At 40.7% G+C, this 7,965-nt stretch overlaps 1 pseudogene; it reads right to left on the reverse strand.

Moving 5' to 3' along the window:
• Nucleotides 1-1,359: 1,359 nt before the first annotated feature.
• LOC123233592 lies at nt 1,360-2,355 on the reverse strand (annotated as a pseudogene).
• Between the last annotated feature and the right edge of the window lie 5,610 nt (nt 2,356-7,965).

Here is a 7,965-nt window from a genome sequence, read left to right on the forward strand (position 1 = left end):
CTTCACACTCCTCTCCTGTAGCCAACAAGCAATTCCACTGGATTTTATGTGTGTCATTGATCAAGACCTATTTCCATATTATTAATATTTGCACTAGGGTGATCGCTATAAATATTAAAAATGATAAAGGCTGGTATAAATATATAAATTAGTAATTTATTTAAAGCCATGTTGATAGATAAAGTTATCAGACCACGCGCTTGTAAGCATTCAAAACTGCCACCCTCGCCATTACTGTCTCCTGTCTGCTAGCCAACCGCCTACTGGCAAAGAGAGCACTCCCTCCTAACCCAGGAGATTTAAGCTCTTCCCTGCGTCAAGACATCAGCCTCCCCAAGCCCAAAGACCCAGAAACGGAAACCAGTTGGACCATGTTGGATCACGGGAAATGTAGTTTTGATACATTTCCCATGTCCATAGAAATATATACACTTTTAGATGGCATTCCCAAATTTCACTTTTACATTGCTTAGAGTCTACATCCCCAATCATGTCCACCTCAACCCATGTGTTCAAGCAGTTGTTTTTCTTCTGTTTCCACTCCGGTATTTCTTCCTCTGAATGTGGGTAGCGTTCTTTTCCATAAGTCCCTCAGAATTGTCCTGGGTCATTGCTTTGCTGCTAGTACAGAAGTCCATTACATTCTATTTTACCACAGTGTATTGGTCTCTGTGTACAATGTTCTTCTGGCTCTGCTCCTTTAGCTCTGTATCAATTCCTGGAGGTCTTTCCAGTTCACATGGAATTCCTCCAGTTTATTATTCCTTTGAGCACAATAGTATTCCATCACCAGCATATACCACAATTAGGCAGACAGTCTTTTAAAGCCTTTTGAGCATAGTTCCAAATTGTCATCCAGAATCCAGCAACCCAACTCTTGATGAAGGTTCCCAGCCCAGTCATAAATTGGTACTGCATGAGTCAGTGTTTACTTGATGCAATAGTCCAACATAAGCACAATGCTCATGTTTAAAACTTTAGGGACACAGAGGCAGTGGTTAGAAAGCCAGGCCTACAGACAAGAGGTGCTGGGTTCAGATGTGGTCTCAGATACTTCCTAGCTGTGTGACCCTGGCAAGTCATTTAACACATTACCTAACTCTTAAATGTTTAAATTAAAAGGTATGGGATTTATTCAAGGTTTATTACAAATATGAAGAGGAAGAGATGTCAACCAGGACATTTAACACATTAACTAAGCCTTACCCTCTTTTGCCTTGAAACCAATACATAGTATTCATTCTGAGATGGAAGGTAAGGATTAAAAAAAAAACTTTAGGGACAAAACAGTAGTTCATCCAGATCCCTTAAAAAAACAACCCACCAATTCATTAAATGTCTCCTATGTCTAGACTCAAACTAGTCCCCATTTTTACTATGTGTTGTTGAAGAAGGATTTCTAGAAAGATTTAATAGCTGTTCAGTTCCCTTTTCATCTCTTTCTTATTGATTTTCCCCTGTTACTTTAAAACTCTTGTGTGACAGCATCAGCAACATGTAGCCTGACCTTCCACTTATCCAGCTTTGACTGCTAGAGCTCTTTCTGTGCCTTCTGTTTTCTGTCCCAAACTGTCTCCCCTTGATACTTCTGAATGGCCATGATCATTGGAGGAACACCCCTAGAATAGCTCCAAACAAACCACCAGTCAGCACACTACTCAAACCCAAGAACATTCTGAAAAGACTTCAAAGAGCAGCTCCTACAACAAAATGGCATAAGGCATTTTTATTTTAGTATACATTCAGACCAATGCTCACTGTGTTAAATATAGTTACAAACAAGGCTGTTTTCCAATACCACCAACAGCCATACTGGATGAACCCTCGAATGGCATCTCGATGGGCAGATTGCACAACATCAAATTGATTGTAATAAATCTCTGCATGGCTTTGAAATATAATATTATTTGGCATAATAAAAATCAGGTTATGTCCCCATATATCCAACCAACAATTGCTCCTGAAGTTGCTGCTTTGTAAATATAGTCATTTTCTTCTGGTATTGGTTCACATTCATCTCTGACAAAGAGCTCTTTGAGGCTATCCCATTCTGTCTCTGGGTAAACTGGGGTTTTTAATGTGGTGTGACAGATTTTCCTCCAGGGAGGGGCTGAGGCAATTGCAATGGATGGCAGCAAAGACCTTTGGGAAAGGGATTAATGCCTCTCGAGTTCTTTTCAAACAAGTCTTTTGAGGTATCTCCATCCCTATTTCTTGGTACTTTGCATTTTCCCCAGATAAGGGTGAGGAAAAAGGGTTCCAGTCCCTGGCACAGAGGGTCCTTGAGAAGCACCTGGATGCCCAGGACTGCACTGTAGTAGTGTCAAGATGGCCAAGGTCCCAAATCTGCCTCATACATTTACTAAATGTGTGGCTTTGGGGCAAGTCACAATTTTTCTGGCCTTTGGTTTCTCCATCAGTAAAAAAATGAGGGGAAAGGACAAGATGACCTCCCAGAACCTTTCTGGCTCTAGAATACTCTTCCTTACTGACTTCTTGGGTACCACCAGGAAGTTCCTCCCAGCAACCCATAGGAAGTCCTCTAAAATGCCTTTTTTCAAAACCCTTACCTTCCGTCTTAGAATTAATATTATGTAATGGTTCCAAGGCAGAAAAATGATAAAGGCTAGGCAACTGGGGGTTAAGTGACTTGCCCAAGGTCACACTGCTAATAAGTGTCAGAGGTCACATTTGAACCTAGGACATCCCATTTCTAGGCCTGGCTCTCAATCTACTGCCCCCAATGCTTATAAAGCTTAATAAATCCTCTAGAATTATATTAAATACAAATGCACACAGGCAGGCATACACAGGGCTCTTAAAAGAACAGACACACTTGGAGGCTAAGGCACTACTTTCAAATTCCCCAGAATTTACTCCAACTTAGTACAATTTTCCCAAGAAGCAAAATGGTATCTTAGTTCCACCAAATAGTATAGTAGATTATATAGCAGGAAGAGTTTGAATTTAAAGGAGACCTGGGTTCAAATTTCAGATATAATGCTTACACGTGAGGCCATGAGAAAACTTTGGCCACTTTGAACCTTCATTTGTCATCTGATATGAGGGTAAGGAGATTTGTACTACTGAAATCTCACAGAAATGTTGTGAAGTAAGCTTTTCCTTTGTAAACCTTAAAGTACTCAAGAAGTAGGACTTATTATTGCAGTGTGATTTTGGATGTCACTTCTCTAAACTTCACTTTTCTCTAAAAATCAATATGTATGCACAACACTCAAAACTAACTCATGTCAAGGTGTGCAAATGAAAATCAATAATATACTTAAAAGCCCTCTGTAACCATAAGCCATGAATGTAAGCTCTCATTAATTTTAGTTTAGACACATGTACACAGAGTTCACACGATTTAGAGCTGAAAGAGTATTTGGTGGATCATTTTTAGTCCAATTCCTTCATTTTACAGTTAAGGAAACTGAGTCCCAGGGAATAGCTCCTTGCTCCGCTGGCGAGGGAGCAGAAGGAGAAAACCTAGGAACCAACGCGGTCTCCTGACCCCGCCCCACATCCACACAGGCTTTTCTTCACGTCCCCAAAATCCCCCAAGCGCCAGGACAACCCAAGAAGTGGGAAGCAGAGGGCAGGAAACGCCAGGTGGAACCAGAAAATCAAGCCCACCTGAGGGGGTCAGGGAAGGAGTTCGCTTCGATGCCGGGTCCACCCGGAGCGTTCCCGCGATCGCCTGATTCGCACTCACCCGCCAAAGCAGCAGAAACAACCTTGAGCCAGCGCGTTGGGAGCCGCTGAACTACGACTCCCAGCATCCCCGGCTTCGCTCCGTGTCGGCTTCTCCCAAGCCCTAGGTTGTGGCTCGGTACTGTTGGAACTCCAGTCAGTGAAAGTAACGTTGCCCGCATGGCCCTCCCCGTTGCCGCACCTGCTGCGCTCGCCGCGGGAAGCCCCTGGCACAGCTCCCTGGGTGTCTTCCTTTGTCTAGGGTTTTTTTGTTTTGTTTTGTTTTTTGTTGTTGTTGTTTTTTAGGCAGTTCTCGGATGCCATGGTTTTGGATACTTTGTCATCCTAGTCAGTGTAGTCTGGGTGTACTTCAATTTCCCATCTCCTTCCTAAAGCGTGTTTAGAAAACGAGGCAATATTCCAGATGAGATCTGACTGTGGCAGAGTACACTAAAGCTGTCCCCTTCTTCCTCCTGGACACTAGGACACAGCACATCTGAAGATCACAGAGCGTTTCTTGGCTCACTCATATTGAGTTTACAGCCTAATAAAACCCCTCGATGTTCTTCTCACTAAAAGTTGTTTACCTGTACTACTGCTAAGGTGATTTTTTTATCCTAAAGGTAGAAAATGTAGAAATGTATTAATAATAATGGTGCTGTTGAGTCGTTTCAATCTTGTCCGTCTCTGTTATCCCACTTGGGGTTTTCTTGGGAAAGATACTGGAGTAGTTTGCCATTTTCTTTTCCAGCTTATTATACAGATGAAGAAACTGAGGCAAACAGGGTTAAATGATTTGCTCAGGGTCATAAAACTAGTTAGAGTCAGAGGCCACATTTGAACTCAGGCCTTCCTTTATTCCAATATAGTGCTTTAAAGCTTGCAAAATGCTTTATCCATAATCTCATGTGAGTTTCAAAACAACCCTGAGGTATAGGCACTATAGTTTATAATTTCCACTTTCCACTTCCAGATTCCATTCCACTTTCAGACAAAGAAAATGACTCAGAGAAGCTAAGGGACTTATTCTAGGCCACAAAGTTAGTATCAGAGCCAGGATTTAAACCTAATTCTCCCTAATTTTAGCACTCAATATTATACCATGCTACCTTCTTGGTTTCTTCCAACTCTGAATCACTGATTCCCTATTTAACCCTATTATAAATTATCTTCTTAGATTAGACTCTTCATTATAGCCTGCTAAAAACTTATAAAATTCTGACTGTTATCCAGCTAATTGCCCATCCTTGTTGCTTTGTGTTGTTGGCATGCTATCTGTCTTTATTCAAGTCACTGACAAAAATGTGTGGAATAGAATATGATCATAGCCACATCTCTGAGACATTTGCTTAACCTTCCTCAAAATTGACATGAGTACATTATTCACTATCTTTAAAGTCCACTCATCTATTCTCAATTTCATTTGACTACACTGCAGTCCAGTGTATGTCTCTCTAATCTTCTCACAAGAATATAATTAGAAACATTGTCAAATGCCTTGCTAAAATTCAAGAATTTTTCTAGGTTAATCCTTTTGTTGAAACAATAAACAAAGATGATCTGGTATGATTTGTTCCTTCTCTTCATTTATTATGTATTATAAGATGGCAATGGTCACTTCCAAGGTTCCCAAAATTTCAGCTTTAGCAGTTTCTCATTTTTGGTCAGAATCACATTCAGACTAGAAGTTATCATAAAAGAAAATCAAGAATGTATCAGCTACTCTGCTTTTTACAGAAAGAATGTTCCACCAGATGTTGGGGCACCATCTATTTCATCCTTTTGTCCATATGGTGTATAGTATACTCATCATGATACTGCTTGTTTTCCCTCCTTGAACCTAACCTAAATGCTGCCCACCTTACCCTACTGTCTTTGGTTCATGTATTTTCTCAGAGCAATATACCTTTTTGAAAAACAGTATTAGTCTATCAGCCCTTTTTATTAATCTTTCCCTTTTGAATAAAGTAGAAGCATTTTCTTATCTATATCCTATTAAACTTTAATGATACATTGGGGATTTAATTTATCTAACTAGGCAATAAAGTGACTTAGTGGTAGAGAGCTAGGTCTAGAAGCAAGAAAACCTGAGTTCAGATCCAGCTTCAGATAACTACTAGCTCTGCGACCCTGGGCAAATTCAATTTATCCCAGCCTCTGTTTCTCCATCTGTAAACCTTCTAGGTTTTTTGTGAGGATCAAATGAGATATCTGTAAAGCATTTAGCACAGGTGCTTCAGCATTAATAAGTAATTGTCCTCTTCCCCCAAGATCTTTATAATCTAAACCTTCACATTTGAATATAAATACTTGAAGCATAGTATTAATACTTCATCACAGTATTGATACTTCATCTTTTCTTCAATGTTGTCTCATACTGTCTTGGTACTGTCCACTGATATTAATCTTTCTATTTTTGTACCGGTTAATCTCTGATTTAGTGGAGATAATGTGCCCAGTTTTTTTCCTTTTATTTATTTTTCATTCAATTTAAAGCCCTCTTGGTCCAACCCCAAATATATATTTTAGTGGCTTTCACTGAGAGCATGCCATCACTGACCAAAAGCCTGTTGTTTCTGTTCAAAAGCTGGGATAGACATCTAAGCCCCATTTGCTAACATTAGCTTTTGAAGCCATCATTTACTTCCCATACCCTTCCCTACGTTCAACTGGATGTAGTTATGAAATGCCATCTCAGCCCAGACTTTGAATTCTTGCATAGGATTTCATAATCTCTAGCAATGTTTTATAAGCTCCTCTGTCAGTCATCATTTGTCCAGAAGCAAGTAACAAGCATTAGAGTTGAACACAGGGCAGTGGGGAAAATGCTACATTTGGAATTAGAAGCAGTGTGGCTTTGTAGGGAATGTGCTTGCTTTGGAGGAAAAAGTTGTTGTTGTTCAACTGTTTAATCATGTCCGATTCTTCATGACCTTGTGGACCATATTGGCAAGGACACTAGAGTGGTTAGCTATTTCCTTCTCCAACAGATTAAGGCAAACAGAGGTTAAGTGATTTGCCCAAGGTTACATAGCTAGGGTCTGAGGCTGAATTTGAACTCAGTGCTCTAACCAGTGAGCCACCTAACTTCCTCCTAGGCAAAAAAGGTTAAGTGACTCATCCAATGTGTACATCTAGTAAATGTTTGAGGCCATATTTGATCTCCTTGACTTCAGGCCCTGTGCTCTATCTACTGAGCCATCTAGCTGCCTCTTTTGGATTAAGAGGACCCAAGTTCAAATCTTGTGCCCATCATTTACTTATCTGCTTGATCTCAGGCAAGTCATGTCATTTGTTGTGTCCTCAGTTTCCTCATATGTAAAATAAAGGGGTTGGTGTAAGAGGGAGATTTTTAGGTATTGTATAGATATATATTTAAGGTGTGGCCGCCAGGAATCAATAGTTCACATTGATTCCATAATTAAAATAGACCCAAGTTAGGATTGGGTTTAAGGTAGTTTATTTACAATTAGGAAGATAGAAGGCAAGGGAAATAGAGAGGGAGAGGCTAGTCCAGGCCTGCAGGGGCCGGGACAGAGAGAGAGGGTTAAAAGGCTAATTAAACTGAATTACACGCCACAAGGCCTTAGTAATCAGAGAGGCAAGAAGCCTACTTAAGGTAGAGAGTCTGGGAAACGCCAAGGTAGGCCAAGGAAGTCAGCCTAATTTACCCATGTGACTATTCAGAGTGGAAGCAGCCTGAGGTCTCAGCAGAGATCCTTCAGCACCAAGTTCAAAGTGGGAACTGCCCCAACAGAAGTAACCAACATACTTAAAGAGATAGTGTCTTTCGTCACTTCCTGTGGGTCCACCTCTAATTCAAGTGGACAAATGGCAGCCTCTGCACTGATTTGGACTGCCCAAAGGGCAGTCCCTTGTTCTTGATTTGTTACTTATTGTCACGTGTGGGTAACTCATCTCCCCTCCCCACTAAGGGAGGTGGGGATGATATCATCTCTGATAGTAGAGTTTTGACCATGAATGGGCTGGAACTAATTCCATTTACACATTGGACAAGTTGGTATCTAAGTTTTCTTCTATTTCTTGATCTATTATCCTACTTCTCAAGAGTTTTCCCACCCTATCCCAGATACAGGACCTGGGAAAATGGCATATCTCTTAGCTTTTTTTTTTTGCCTATCTGCAGCTGCAATAGCCATCAGGCTCATCTAGTCTTCCAGTGACCAGGACTGGGATAGTGGCAAGAGCATTAAATTTAGAGTTTCTGGACACAAGTTCTAATTCTGATCCTGGTATTGTCTATTTGGGCAA

This window comes from Gracilinanus agilis, chromosome 2 (genome assembly GCF_016433145.1).
Source record: "Gracilinanus agilis isolate LMUSP501 chromosome 2, AgileGrace, whole genome shotgun sequence".
Taxonomy (NCBI): Eukaryota; Metazoa; Chordata; class Mammalia; order Didelphimorphia; family Didelphidae; genus Gracilinanus; species Gracilinanus agilis.